At 43.6% G+C, this 15,436-nt stretch overlaps 1 non-coding gene and 1 pseudogene across 1 annotated transcript; one reads left to right on the top strand and one right to left on the bottom strand.

Moving 5' to 3' along the window:
• Positions 1-3,892: 3,892 nt before the first annotated feature.
• LOC132695220 (uncharacterized) lies at positions 3,893-13,787 on the bottom strand (annotated as a pseudogene).
• Positions 13,788-14,832: 1,045 nt separating this feature from the next.
• LOC132677667 (U6 spliceosomal RNA) lies at positions 14,833-14,938 on the top strand. The gene has a single exon (XR_009609353.1). It is a non-coding gene; the product is annotated as a U6 spliceosomal RNA (small nuclear RNA).
• Positions 14,939-15,436: the final 498 nt, after the last annotated feature.

The following is a 15,436-nucleotide window of genomic DNA, read 5'->3' as shown; positions in this document are numbered from 1 at the left end:
AAGTAATCTATAGGTGAAAGATGAAATCTTAAGGGAAATAAAAAAATAATGTTGAACTGAAAGAAAATGAAAACAACATATCAAAATTTGTGGGACCCTAAATCAGGGCTGAAAGGGAAAATTTTAGCACTAAATGTACAGTTTATTATTTTTTAAAAATTTTTACTGCTTATTTTTGAGAAAGAGAGACGGAGTGTGAGTGGGGGAGGGGCAGAGAGAGGGTGACACAGAATCTGAAGCAGGCTCCGGGCTCTGAGCTGTCAGCACAGAACCTAATGCAGGGCTCAAACTCTTGAACCAGGTGATCACGACCTGAGCGGAAGTCGGATACTTAACTGACTGAGCCACCCAGGCGCCCCCTATATGTATGCTTTAGAAAAGAGGAAAAGAGTGACCTAAGTTCCCACTTTGAGAACCTATGGGGGAAAAAAAACAACAACAAAGCAAGCAGAATGAAAGAAATAATAAAGATACGAGCAGAAATCAATGAAATTGAAAACAGAAAATCAATTAAACAAAAAACTGATCCTTTGAAAAGATTAAAATTGACATGCTTCTGGCAAGACTGACAAAGATAAAAGGGAGAAGATACACATTAGCAATGTCAGGAATGAAACAGGAGCTATCACTACATATACTACATGAAAGGATCATAGGGCAATACCACAGACTCTACACAAACTTAACAACTTAGACAAAATAGATCACTTCCTCCAAAAACACAAATTACTACAACTCATCCAATGTAAAATAGATAGTTTGAATATCCGTATAACCAATAAGGCAATTTAATGTATAATTTTAAAGCTTCCAAAAGAGAAATATCCAGGTTCAGATGGTTTCACTGGAGAATTCTCCACGTGAGTAAAGAAGAATTAAAGCCAGTTCTACGCAATCTCTTCCAGAAAATAGAAGAACACTTTCCAATTCATTTTCTAAAGTCAGTTTTATCCTAATAACAAAAGCAGACAAAGGCAATATAAACAAAGAAAACTACAGACCTATAACTCTCATGAATACAGACACAAAAATTCTTAATAAAATATTAGCAAATAGAATCTAGCAATATATAAAAAAGTATTACTCACCATGCCCAAGTGGCGTTTATTCCGGGGATGCAAGTCTGGTTCAATATTTAAAAATCAATCAATGGATGGGGCTCCTGAGTGACTCAGTCAGTTAAGCGTCCAACTCTTGATTTGATTTGGGTCATGATGTCTGGTTCATGAGATAAAGCCCTGAACCCGGCTCTGTGCTGACAGTGTGGAGCCTGCTTGGGATTCTCTCTTTCCCTCTCTCTCTCTCTGCCTCTCCCACCCCCCCTCAAAAATAAATATTAAAAAAAAAAATCAATCAGGGGCACCTAGGGTGGCTCAGTCGGTTAAGTGTCCGACTTCGGCTCAGATTATGATCTCATGGTTCATGAGTTGGAGCCCCCCATCAGGCTCTCTGCTGTCAGTACAGAGCCTGCTTCAACTCTTCTGTCCCTCTCTCTCTCTCTCTGCACCCCCCACTGGTTCTCTGTCTCTATCTCTCTCAATATAATAAACTTAAAAAAAAATCATTCAGTGGATTCTGCCATATTATTGGGCTCAAGAAGAAAAATCACACAGTCATATCAATAGATACAGGAAAACATTTGACAAAATTCAACACCCATTTATGATAAAAACTCTCAGAAAAGTAGGAATAGAGAACTTTCTGAACTTGATAAAAAGCTTCTACCAAAAACCTACAGCTAACATTATACTTAATGTTAGCAAAATTCTGAATGCTTTCCTCTTAAAATTGGAAACAAGGCAAGGATGACCTCTTTTATCATTCTTATTGAGTATAACCCTGGAACTTGCAGCCAGTGTAATAAGGCAGTAAAAGGCATACAGCCATACAGAATGAAAACAAAGAAATAAAACCATCCCATTTTTAGATAACATATTCAGAAAATCTAAAAGAATCTTAAAAAAAAAAAAAAAACACTTAGAACTACTTTTGTAAGAATAGCAAGGTCACAGGATACAAGATAAACATACAAAAAGTAATTGTTTTGTGTCTACTAGCTATGAACACGTGGCCATAGAAATTTAAAATAATATGCTATTTATAATCATCAAGAAAATTAAATAATTAGATATAAATCTAACAAAACATGCATAGGACTTGTAAGACTAAAATGATACAACACTGGGCACCTGGTTGGCTCAGTCACTTGAGTGTCTGGCTCTTGATTTCAGCTCAGGTTATGATCCTAGGGTCATGGGATTGAGCCCCGCATTGGGCTCCATGCTCAGCACGGAGCCTGCCTAGGATTCTCTCTCTCTCTTTTTCTCCCTCTGTCCTTCTCCCCCACTCTCTCTCTTTCTCTCAAAGAAAAAAGAAAGAAAGAAAAAAATGACACAACACTGATGAGAGAAAATCTTTTTAAGTTTTTTTTTTTAAATAAATGGAGAGATAAAACATATTCATGGATTGGGAGGTTCAACATAGAAAAGATGTCTATTTTCATCAAATTGATATACAGCTTAACACAATTCCTATAAAAGCCCTAGCAGGTTTTTGTAGTTACCATAAAATTATTCTAAAATTTATATGGAGGGGTTCCTGGGTTTCTCAGTCAGTAGAGCATCGGACTGTTGATCTCAAGGTGGGGAGTTTAATCTCCACATTGGGCATGGAGCCTATTTAAAAATAATAAATAAATAAATAAATAAACAAATAAACAAAATTTATATGGAAAGACCAAGGAACTAGAATAGCTAAAACAATTTTGAGACGGAGAAGTACAGTGGAGTCACTTTTTTTGCTTTCAAGACTCACCATAGACCTACAGTAATCAAGACTCTGTGGTAGTGGTGGAGGAACAGACACAGAGATTAATGGACTGAACAGAGAACCTGGGAAAAGACCCGCTCCAACATACCCAACTAAATGCTGACAAAGGCACAAAAGCAATTTAATGGAAGAAAGAGCATTTTCAATAAACAGTGCTGGAGCAAATGGACATTCATAGACAAAACAAAACAAGCAACCATTTGAACCATTCTCACACCTTACACAAAAATTAACCTGTATCATGAACTTAGATGTAAAACATAAAACTGTACAACTTTTAGAATAAAACATAGGAGAAAATGTGCGGGGTTTAGGGCCCGTTCTTATGTTTGACACCAAAGCATGATCCATAAAGGGAACAATCGATAAATGGGACTTCATCAGAATTACAAACTTTTGCTCCATAAAAGATGTTGTTAAGAGGATGAAAAGACAAACTACAGAGTGGGAAAACAGTATTTGCAAACCAAATATCCAACAAAACATAGAAGGAACTCTTAAAACTAAGAACCAAACAATCCAGTTGGAAAATAGGCAAAAGACACGAAGAGATATATGTGTTTTTTGAATGTTTGTTTATTTTGAAAGAGAGAGATTGCAAGTGGGGGAGGGCAGAGGGAGAGAAAGAGGATCCCAAGTAGGCCCTGCACTGTCAGCACAGAGCCCGACGTGGGGCTTAATCTCACAAACTATGAGATCATGACCTGAATCCGAAAGCAAGAGTCAGACGCTTACATCGACTGAAACACCCAGGCACCCCAACAAAGAAATATTTCACCAAAGAGGACATACAGATGGCAAATAAGCACATGAAGAGATAGTCAACGTCATTAGCCAATAGATAAATGCAAATCAAATCCACAATGAGTTATCACTATACACCTATCAGAATGGCTAAAATTAAAAACTGTGACAACATGAAATGTTGACAGGAATGCAGAGAAACTAGATCGCTCATACACTGCAGGTAGGAATGAACAATGGTACAGCACCCTGCAAAACACTTTGGTAGTATCTTTATTCAATTTTTTTGGCCAAAAGAAAATTTATTACTTATTTATAATAGCCTCTCATGCTTTTAGAATTTCTTGCCAGATGCCTCCGGAGCAGGTGCTTTCTGGGCTGGAGTTTTCTGATCCTTCTGAGCCTTTGGAGGCACTGCCTTCTGGACTTGCAGCTTTCTGGGCAGGAAGCTTCTGGACGGGAGCCTTCTTGCCTGCAGCGGCCATCTTTTTTTTTTTTTTTTTTTTTTTTTTCTGGAATCTTTGCAGCAGCTCCTTTTTTGGGAGAAGCTTTCAGGAGAGCTGCTTTTTGTAGCTTCCTAACTTCAGGCTTGATTATTCCGTTCCTCATTTTCTTTGCCTTCATGACTTCATAACGATCAAAATCTGTCATCTTGGCTTTGCTTTCTCTGGCTTCAATCTTCTTGGTCCGTCTTGTGGCTGCCCGTTTTGTATTGATATCTGCCTTCTGCCAGGCTTGTCAGACATACTTACGGAGGGCACTGTGAGGGAACTTGATGATGAAGTCAGGGAGCTGCGTGCATTTGAAAGGCATAGCCTGTCTCCTTACCTGAGTGCAAGGTCCATCAACCAAAGCCCTGTTCTGATCAATAACATCTACAATCATGACCAGCTTCCTGGCACGGGGCCCAGAGTAAACGTAGGCTACCGGGCCAACCTCCGTGAGATGCCTGAACACCACACTGGCAGCGTTCAGTGAGAAGTGGCAGTATCTTTAAAACGTACACACGCAACTACAGTGATTGAGTTCCTGGGCATTTATCCCAGAGATATGAAGACTGCTGTTTACATAAAATCCATACATGGGTTTTAGCAGCTTTATTTATAACAGCCCCAAACTGGAAACATGCAGATGTCCTCCAATGGGTAAATGGTTAAACTGTGGTATATCTATACCACTCAGTAATAAAAAGGAATGGGCTATCGATATACCCAAGTGGCTGAATTTGCAGATAATTATGCTGAATTAAAAAAACCTGGGTGGTTCAGTCAGTTAAGCACCTGACTCTTGATTTCGGCTCAGGTCATGACCTTATGGTTCATGAGTTCAAGCCCTGCATCAGGCTCAGAGCTGACAGTGCAGGGCCTGCTTGGGATTCTCTCTCTCTCCGTCTCTCTCAGCCCATCCCTCTCTCTTTATTTCTCTCAAAATAAATAAATAAGCTTAAGAAATTTTAAAAAATCATACAAGAGTTACTGTATGATTCTATTTATTTAATATTCTTGAAATGACAAAATTATAGAAATGGAGAATAGATTTCTGCTTGCCAGGAGTTAAGGAGGAAAGGAGGTGGGAGAAAAATGGGTGTAGCTATAAAAGGGCAACATGAGGGATCCTTGCAGTGATGGAAATATTTGGGTGTCTGGGCCACATCGATGTCAATATCTTCGTTGTGATATTGTACTATAGTTTTGCAAGATCTTAGCATTGGGGAAAACTGAGTAAAGGGCACATTGGATCTCTTTGTATTATTTCTTATAACTGCAGATGGAATTTACAGTGATCTCAAAATAATAAGATTGATTAAAAGAAAACGCCAGCACCATTTTAAACTACAGACTGCACTGAATAAGGTATTATCTCTGCCTTCAAGGAGCTCATCAGTCTCTCTCATTACGAGCTGAGCACGTAACTGCATTTCTCAAGACATATATGGTGTTCACAGTTTTGGACTTTTCAGCATTCCCCAACCTTGTTTTGGTAGAAATGTTGCCTCATCGTTCCCCTTTCTCCTTCCTTATGGCCCATTGCATGTGACTAGGATCATTTGTATAATGTGTAGTACTGTGTGCAACATAAAAACGAGTGTGCTTGTTAAAAGAAATTATTAAGAATTTCTAGACAGTAATAGCAGAGCGTTACCCCATGTGCTGGGAGAACCCTTCGCGCTATGTGATGCTGGCCCTACTTGTGATTCTGGTAGTGTTGCCAATCACCATCTCACCTCCCTTGGCAGGAGATGGTCCTAAATATTCCAGGACTGGTCATTCATAATATCTCATTGCCCTGTTACTTCTACTAGAATCCTTACAGGGAAGTCCTATATAATGAAACGGGGCGGGGTGGGGGGGGGGGGGGGAGAAGTCTCTTTTTCCTCTGGGATGAGTTATTTATTGAACAAATATTTATTGGGTACCCACCACGTGCCAGGCTCTGTGCTACATGTTGGAGATACAACGGTAAGCAAGATGGGTGTAGGGAGTCTTAGGCCTCCTGTAGCTTAGAGTCTACAGGTAGAGGCAGACAAAAGCAATTAATGGTGAATCAGGTGAAATGCAAAATAAAAGAATGAGGAAAAATGCTGTGAGCAAAACAACCAGGGTGGCCAGATATATACAATTCCTAATCTATCTATGGGGAAAGTGAAGCTAAGACGTTAAGTAAATTGCCATAAGATCCGAGAGCTGGTTAATGACCAGTAAGATTCTAGCCCAGGTATGTCTGGTACCAACCGCACTAAGCCAGTTTGGATAATTGAAAATTGAAGTCCTTCCTTGAGAAAGGGCGGGAAATAGCATCATGCGGTAAAGATGTTAGGGGCTCAGGATCTGAGTCATAGCTAAATTCAATCTTGACTTGGACGAGTTACTTTAACTTCCATAAATCACGGTGTTCTCATTTCTAAAATGAGGAGTGATCAGAATTATTGCCGCAGAGATTAAATGTAATAACGCCACGGAATGCCTGGCCCAGCGCATCACCCCTAGTAAGGGCTCAGTGAGTGTTAAGTTTGCACATCATGGTTTCAAGTCTGAAGAACTGAATTCCAGCCAGAAAATCTACTTAACTACATGAAGTTTGGTAAGTCACAACCTCTGGCAGCCTACTTTCCATGTCTGTAAGATGAACATAATAACGTACCTCACAGGATCACTCTGAGCATCAATGAGATAGTAATGTAAGTGAAAATACTATCCAAATATGGCAATTTTATTATGAAACTCATGGGGTATCTTCTCTGACCAGTGATCTTGACTCCCTTCTCTTTAAAAACAATTTTTTTTAATGTTTATTTATTTATTTTGAGAGAGAGAGAGAGAGAGCACCAGCAGGGGAGGGGCAGAGAGAGGGAGAGAGAGATTCCCAAGCAGGCTCCATGCTGTCAGCACAGAGCCTAACGTGGAGCTTGAATTCACAAACCATGAGATTATGGCCTGAGCTGAAACCAAGAGTCGGACGCTCAACCGACTGAGCCACCCAGGCGCCCCCTGAGTCCCTTCTCAAATGCAGCTCATGCCTTCCTCCCTGTACTGCCTCTGCAACTCTGTTACAATGTTATATTGCATTATAATGCTTTCCATGCCAGTGTCTTATAGACTAAGAACTCTTCGAGGGCAGGGACTGTTTCCCCTCTTCACCCTGGCACCTAGCTCAGTCGAAGCTCAGCGAAGTTGAATGAGTGACGATGAGTATGGGCCTGGGCCCCAGTGTCTGCAGTACAGGGCACTGGGCGGGAGTACACCTCCCCTTGGCAGTTCATGCATCTGCCCAGCCAGCCCTGAGCTGCCCTCACATATTTCACCCAAAGCAAAATTTCAATTGCAGGCAGGCTTCTTTCTGTTGACGAGTAGTACACATCTGAACTCCCTCTCTCTTTGGCCAGCAGAGATACACAACCATATGCATTATTTAAAACAAAACAGAACAAAACAAAACTATAGAGTTCCATGTTGACCCTTTCTATGTTGTTCCCTTTTGCACTGACACGTTTATTTAGGATACTTTTGCTCTAAGTTATGCATTTTGTAGTTATGTAGTGCTTACATGTGTTACTGTGAGATTCTCAAGGCTAAGATTTATTGCAGAGAGAAATGGACACTCTTCACTGTCTTGAAAAAAGAGGGAGGACTTGAGACTCTCTGCCAACTGCATGTTCTCGCACCCACTCAGCTGCTGTCTCCTGGATATGGATCTGGGGTTGCCCACCTTGGCTCTTGACTTTAGCTGTGTCCTCACCTCTTGCCTAATTCCCTCTGGTCAAAGACTACACTTGAGTAGTCATCTTTGGGGAAGTACCGAGAATACCTGTATACTCTCCTCTTGAGCCCAGAATCAACATTGTAATGTTTTATTTATTTATTTATTTATTTATTTATTGAGAGAGAGAGAGAGAGAGAGAGAGAGGAAATGGGGGAGAGGCAGACTGAGAGGCGGACAGAGGATCCGAAGCAGGCTCTGCACTGACAGGCTGACAGCAGTGAGCCGGATGTGGGGCTCAACCTCATGAACTGTGATGTGAGATCATGGCCTGAGCTGAAGTCAGATGCTTAACTGGCTGAGCCACCCAGGGGCCCCCAGAATCCACATTTTAAAATTAGGGATGATCGTGTCATTCAAAGAGTTTGGGGACAATCTGTATAAGTAATAGATCGGACTGTTTGGGACTAGCTGTCTGGAAATGCAGCTAGACTTTTTACATTAATTTCTATAAAAATAATTCCCCTCTTTGCTATAATGTGGAATTTTCCTGGAGTGTAATCTTGACATAAAATGATATCATCCCATAAAAAATTCCAAGGTAAAAGGAAGAGAATTGGCAATTGCTTTTTCTTTAGGGTTACAGATGTCACTAACCCTCTTCACGTATATTTTTATACATAAGTAAGTGAAGTCACTCAGAAGATGCTGCTTGGATGTATATTAGTTTACCAGAGAGTGTTTTGGCTATCCACAAATGCTTTAGGTGAACATGGTCAAATTGGTTGCTGAGGACCTGAATCAGATCTAAGATGGATTCTAAATGGTTCCAGAACAGCGGGGAAGAAACTGAGAAGGAACTCAGTCAAGAAACTATTTTGTGAGTTTCAGTCCAAGATGGTGACTGAGGAAGACCTTGAACTCACTTCCTCCACGAACACACCAAATCCACGCCTACTTACAGAGCAATTCCTCCTGAAGAAGAAGTGAGGGCTGACTGAACAGCTTCCGCACAGCAAAATATAGAAAGACCACACTGAGAATAGGGAGAGAGACAGGCACACGGTAACGAAGGGAACCCCCACCCTGAACCCTGAGAACCGCCGTGGGGTAGTTCTCTAGTAGAGAGCGACTAAGAGCAGGTTCAAAGCCATGGTTTGAAAAAGCAACTAGAGTATAAAGGATTCAGCCCCAGAACCGAGCCACACTTTGGGGAGCTGCTGGACCGCATTCTGGACTGGGGGTGGGGGTGCGGGTTGGGGGTGCTGGGGAGTGCCGTGGTTCACAATCTCCCTCCACCTTGAGACAGGAGCAGAGCTCCTGCGGCACAGTCTGCAGCTTCAGTGAGCCCTGGACACCCTGGGGCACAGAAAAAAAAAAAGCGGTTTAAAGCAGCAACTAGAGGGGCGCCTGGGTGGCTCAGTCGGTTAAGCCTCCGCCTTCGGCTCAGGTCACGATCTCACAGTGGGTGAGTTCAAACCCTGTGTTGGGCTCTGTGCTGACAGCTCAGGGCCTGGAGCCTCCTTCGGATTCTGGGTCTCCCTCTCCCTCTGCCCCTGCCCCATTTGTTCTCTCTCTGTCTCTCTCTCTTTCAAAAATAAATAAACGTTAAAAAAAATAAAGCAGCAACTAGAAGAGTATCGTGTGGTTGGCTGAGTCAGTAGAGCATGTGGCCCTTGATCTCAGGGTCGTGAGTTCAAGCCCTACGTTGGGCATGGAGCCTATTTAAAAAATAATGAGAGTAAAATAGAATAGCAACTAGAATATAAAGGTCCATCCCAAGAACCCTACCAAATGGTGGGGGAGCTGCTGGAACACTCTCTGGGTCAGAGAGGCCGGCAAGTGCTATGGTTTACGTCCCCCTCCATTTTGATAGTGTGGGTGGGAGCAGGGTCTGGGTGCCCGAGCCAGCCTACTGCCTCGGTGAGCCCTGGGCTCCTAACCCACAGCGGCCCAACATCCAACCGAGGTGGCCCCGGTGCAGTGCACAGCGGGACGCCCCTGGTCAGTGCCCGCTAGAGCTGCAGGCATCTCACCAAGGTGACAAAGGCGAGAGCACCCCGGAACACTGCACGTCTGCACCACTTCAGCCCCAGCTGACTTGCCTGGGCACTGCTGGAGCAGAGCGCCCTGGGACACCCTGGCCCGTGCTCGCCTCCGCTCTAGCCTCTCCGCCAGGGTGCTCTTATGTGGGGTGTCCTGGGACACTTCAGCCTCAGCTGTCCTCCCAGTGTGCCCACAATGCACAGAGCCCCAGAACACCTCCAGTCTGTGCCTGCTTTGGCTTCAGCTGTCTTGCCAGTGTGCCCTCTGTGCCAAGAGTCCTGGGACTACCCCGGCCCACACTCCTTCAGCTCTGGCCATCCCACCAGGGCAGCCCCAGCACAGAGAGCCCTGGGACCCCCAGCCCACACCGGCCGCATCTCTAGCCAGCCAGTCAAAGTCACCAGGCATGCAGTGTACACAGGGGATGACCCTACACAAGATCATTCTATTAAGTTTAGGGGAATTAGCTGTTCCACCTGATTCACAGAAACAAACACGGAAAGTCAAGCAAAATGAGGAGACAGAGGAATATGCTCCAAACCAAAGAATAGGAAAAACCTCAGAAAAAGAACTAAATGAAAAGGAGATCAACAAACTACCCGATAAAGAGTTCAAAGTAATGGTCGTAAAGATGCTCACCAGACTGGAGAGAAGAGGGAAAGAACTTAGTGAGAACTTCAACGAAGAGATAGAAAACATAAAAAAGAATGAATCAGAGCTGAAGAATACAGTAACAGGAATGAAAAACATGCTGGAGGGAATCAAGATGCAGACGAACAGATCAACACCCTGGAAGACAGGGTGATGGGAAGCACCCAAGCTGAAGAGCAAAAAGAAAATAGAATTTTAAAAAATGAGAAAAGGCTAAGGCATGTGTTGGACGACATCAGGCGAACAAACACTCGCATTATGGGGGTCCCAGAAGGAGAAGGGAGAGAGAAGGGGGCAGAAAACTTATTTGAAGAAATAACGTGGGGAAGGAAACAGACACCCAGGTTCAGGATGCAGAGAGAGTTCCAAAGAAAGTGAACTTGCCAAGGAGGTCCACACCACAACACATAATAATTATAATGTCAAAGATGAAAGATCAAAATACTGATTCCTCACCTAGAACCATGAAATTGGACGTTCTAAGAGTAGGCATGAAAATCTGCATTAAATACTAAACACTCCATGTGAGCTTATGCTTACTAAAGTTTTTAAAGAGCTACTTGAGGGGCGCCTGGGTGGCTCAGTCGGCTAAGCGGCCGACTTCGGCTCAGGTCATGATCTCGCGGGTCTGTGAGTTCGAGCCCCGCGTCGGGCTCTGTGCTGACAGCTCAGAGCCTGGAGCCTGTTTCGGATTCTGTGTCTCCCTCTCTCTGACCCTCCCCCGTTCATGCTCTGTCTCTCTCTGTCTCAAAAATAAATAAACGTTAAAAAAAAAATTAAAAAAAAAAGAGCTACTTGATATCAGAATGACAGATTTTACATTCTTCAAGGTTGCTTAAGGCATGTACTGATTTTTAATAACGTGTGTGTGTGTGTGTGTGTGTGTGTGTGTGTGTGTGTGGTGGAGTAGGGTGTGGGGTAGGAAGAGCGCTAAAGTTTGGTAAGCCTGGTGGTTCGGGAATTCATTATGGAAATGACAATTTTTTTGAGGGTGGTGATCGGATAAGGTGACAGAGAGAAGGTATATGAACAGGTACTCGTGATAGATGTCATATGTTTATGGGTGCTTGATGGCTTTGCTTCACTACATAAGTCCCTCCATGAAATAACCTCTGTTATGGTGATAGTTTTCAAAAAGTATTATGAGAAATAAACTAGATAGACAAACATATAATGTAATACATGTATTTACATTTGGCCAATTCCTAAAAGATAAAAATTGGTATTTTTAGGAGTATGGTATTCTTTTAAAGCCCACTTATCTTATAAGTCTTTATTTTGGATAGTTTTATCAAGACCAATTGCTCTCAAACCAATATATAACTGATTTAACAAACTGTAACCACCAGGTGAAACAACTTTAATAAACTAGCAGTTTAGCCAATTTCTTAAATTTCTCATTTTCAGTGCACGTTAGTCTTGGAACTTCTCTCTTCATAAAGATGAATACACTTTAAATGTAGATGATATATAGTGAAGGCTTTCTACTCTATTAAAATTTGCCACCCATGTTAAGCTTATCTATTAAAGAGAAGCTGAGCAAAAAAAAGGATCGCAAACATGTGCATCGCCCTCAAAAATGTCTTCGTGCCCTTTGTGATGCCCTCCCTCTCATCCCTCTTCATCCTCCACTTGCTTCCGGGTGGCCACTGAATCTGCTTTGGTCATTGTAGATTAGCTTGAATTTTCCAGAATTTATGTAAATGGAACCATACAGTATATATGTACTCTTGCTTCGGTCTGACTTCTTTCCTTCAGCATAATTATCTTGAGATTTATGCATGCTGCGGCGTTCATCAATAGTTCATCCATTTTCACCACTGAGTTGTATTCCATTGTATGGTCGTACATTTATACGTTAGTCCCTTCACCTGTCGATGAATGTCCTGATTGTTTCCAGTTTGGAGCTGTTACAAATAAAGCTGTTATGAGCATTCCTGGAAGAAAGGCATTACTTCATTTCCAGTATGACCTTTTGCAAGTTAACCTTTGTAAGGTGTGTTCCATCAAATAGCAACTTGATGTAAAACAATAAAATGGTGGAAAAGCTGTCAATTTTTAGAAGTTAAAGTTTCTTTTTTTGAGAGAGAGAGTACGAATGGAGGAGAGAGGCAGAGAGAGAGAGAGAGAGAGAGAGAGAGAGAGAGAATACCAAGCAGGCCCCATGGCCAGCACAGAGCCCCACGCAGGGCTTGATCCCATGACCCTGGGATCATGACTGAGCCGAAATCAAGAGTCAGACGCTCAACCAACTGAGTCACCTCAGCACCCATACATTAAATTTTAGTTAGAATGGTATCAAACTTTGCTATCTTCTTCTGTATTAGGAGATCTTTATATATATATACTCTGGTCTTGCATATTAAAAAAAGACATGTGGGTTTTGTTGGAAGAGGGTTTATATACTCACTGTGTAACTTCATCATTTGTGCACTCATAAAATGACAAAATCTGTTGGCCTTCAGATATGTTCCTCACCCTTTTTCTGTTGTTTCATGTCATGGGGTGGGGGCAGGACTGACCTGGAGGTCAGTGTCAGCTGGCTTCTGGCTCAGCCAGTGGGAGGCACTGGTGAGAGGTGAGGGGGAGGGGGAAGAAGGAAAGAAGGGTAGAGGGAGGGGTAGAGGGAGCAGAGGGGGAAGGGTGAAAAGGGAGGAGAAGGGGAGAGGAGGAGAGAGAGGGAGGAGGGGAGAAGGAGGGGAAGGGGGAGGAAGGAGAAGGTGAGGGAGGAAACAGGGGGAGAGGGAGGGGGAGAGGAAGGGGAGAAGAGGGAAGGGTTAAAAGGAAGGGGAGGGGGAGAGGAGAGGGGAGGAGGAAAGGTGGGGGGGAAAGGGAGGGGAAAGAGGAAGGTTAGAAAGGAGGGGTGGGGAAAGGAGTGGGGAGGGGGAGAAAGAAAGGAAGAGGAAGGGAGGGGGAGGGAGAGGGGAGGGGGGGGAGGACAGGTAAAAGAGGCAGGACAGAGGAGGGGGGAGGGGTAGAGGGGAGGAGAGAAGGGAGGGGAGAGGAAGTATTAGAAGACAGGGAATGGGGAGGGGGGACAACGGAGGGGAGGGGGAGGAGAGAAGGGGAGGGAGGGTGAGAAGTGAGAGGAGGGAGGAGTAGAGGGAGAGGTGAAGGAGGGAAGGGAGAGGAGGAGTGGGGGAGGGGCGAGGGGAGGGGAGAGGGGGTGGCCTAGAGGGAGGGAGTTTACTTTCCCTTCCTTTTTGTCCTGTCCAGAGGCATCCCCGGCAGGGGCTGAGTCTGTGATGTCGCCTCACCAGCAGGCAGGCCTTCTGTGGCCCAGCTTCTGCAGCTGACTTGAGAGGGAAGCTTCCAGCCATTGCCAGTCTTTGGGAGGCCTCAGATGCCATTGTCCTGCTCTTGGGGCTCCTATGAGACCAATTCCTGATATTACATTTTCTGTTTTGAATATTTAGAGTAACTTCTATTTTCCTGACTGGATTCCGACGGACATACATGCCCCTCAGACCCTAGAGGCAAAGCGTGATAACGTCTTTCGTCAGCAGCGTTGGTTTCAGAGCAGTAGTCATAGCTTAGCGGTGAATCCCACTGGGTGGCTCATGAGATGCGAGGACAACAGCATAACAAAATAGTACAGTCTAGAGAGGTGGAGTGACACTGAAAAAGACATCCACCTGTGGATTGTCGCAGGCTGAGGAAATGTCTCTGGGGGAGAGGCAGGAGCACTGTTGGGGGCTGGAGTCACCGAGGACACTGAGAGTGAGGGGACCAAGGGCGCAGGCAGAAGAGAGTCAGGAGCGGGTGAAGGAGAGAGCCCACGATGAGGTGCTATTTTCCTTGCAAACGGAAGGGAACATATGGGGCCAATTTTGAGGAGGCAAAGGTACTGAAGTCTGGAAGAGAGTGGAAATGGTTGGGAATGGGCTGTGGGAACCCGCATCTGATCCTGGAGCTAGGGACCGTCTTTGTGAACCTGACCGCCCTCACCTCACTCCATCTGTAAGGGGCTTGGACAAATTCGCTAACCCCCTTTTTACCTCTAAAATTCTGATTCTATGAGAGTGTTTCCGCCCACCAGTTCTGGTTCTGGCTAATGGAGCGGCATAAAATAAAATGTTTTACATGACAGCTTTTCAGATATTCAGAGCTAGCTAGCCATCATGTTCCCCTTACCTTCCTCTTCCCCACTCAAAACAGCCCCACTCTTTCAACCGCTTTTTATGACACTATTTCCTGCTAACACTCACCTGGGTATATCTTTTTAAAAATAGGTGCCTCAAAATACACACGACACTTCAGACTGATTATCTGATTATTGCAGGGACCAAGGGATTATAAACTCCTGTTATTTGGTGATAGCGATTTAGCATTTTATCAATTCTTATTTTAATTACTTAAGTACCGGTGCCCGCTTTGGCGGCAAGTACACCAAAACCAGAACGATACGGGGAAGATTAGCCTGGCCCCTGCAGAGAATGACGTGCAAATTTGCGAAGAGTTTAATTACATAAATACTGTCAAACTCAGTCTGCCTTTGGCTCTCCTCTTCCCCTTGCCCCCATGCTAATATAGTTCTTTTTCTAGTTAAGACTTTTTTTTTATTGTGATAAATATACAATTTACCATTCAAACCTCTTTAAGTGTGCAGTTCAGTGCCTTTAGGTATATTCTCATGGTTGTGCAACCATCACCAGATGGTTCTCCAGTTCTCCAGAACTTTATCATCTTCCCTTACCAGACTCTGTCCCCATTAGACAATCACTCCCCATTCGTCCCTCCCCCAAGACCCAGGCAACCAGCATTCTACTTTCTGTCTCTATGAATTTGACTGCTGTAGGCACTTCATATAAGCAGAATCATACAATATTGGTCCTTTTTAAAATCTGGCTTATTTCACTTAATATAAGTTCTTAAAGGTCCATCCATGTTGTAGCTATGTATGAGAGCTACATTTTTAAAAAGTTGAATATTCCGTTGTGTGTATATGTCGCATTTTGTTTATCCCGTC

Source organism: Panthera onca, chromosome B4 (assembly GCF_046562875.1).
Source record: "Panthera onca isolate mPanOnc1 chromosome B4, mPanOnc1 haplotype 2, whole genome shotgun sequence".
In the NCBI taxonomy this organism is placed as follows: domain Eukaryota; kingdom Metazoa; phylum Chordata; class Mammalia; order Carnivora; family Felidae; genus Panthera; species Panthera onca.
This window is presented reverse-complemented; position numbering and strand designations above follow the sequence as displayed.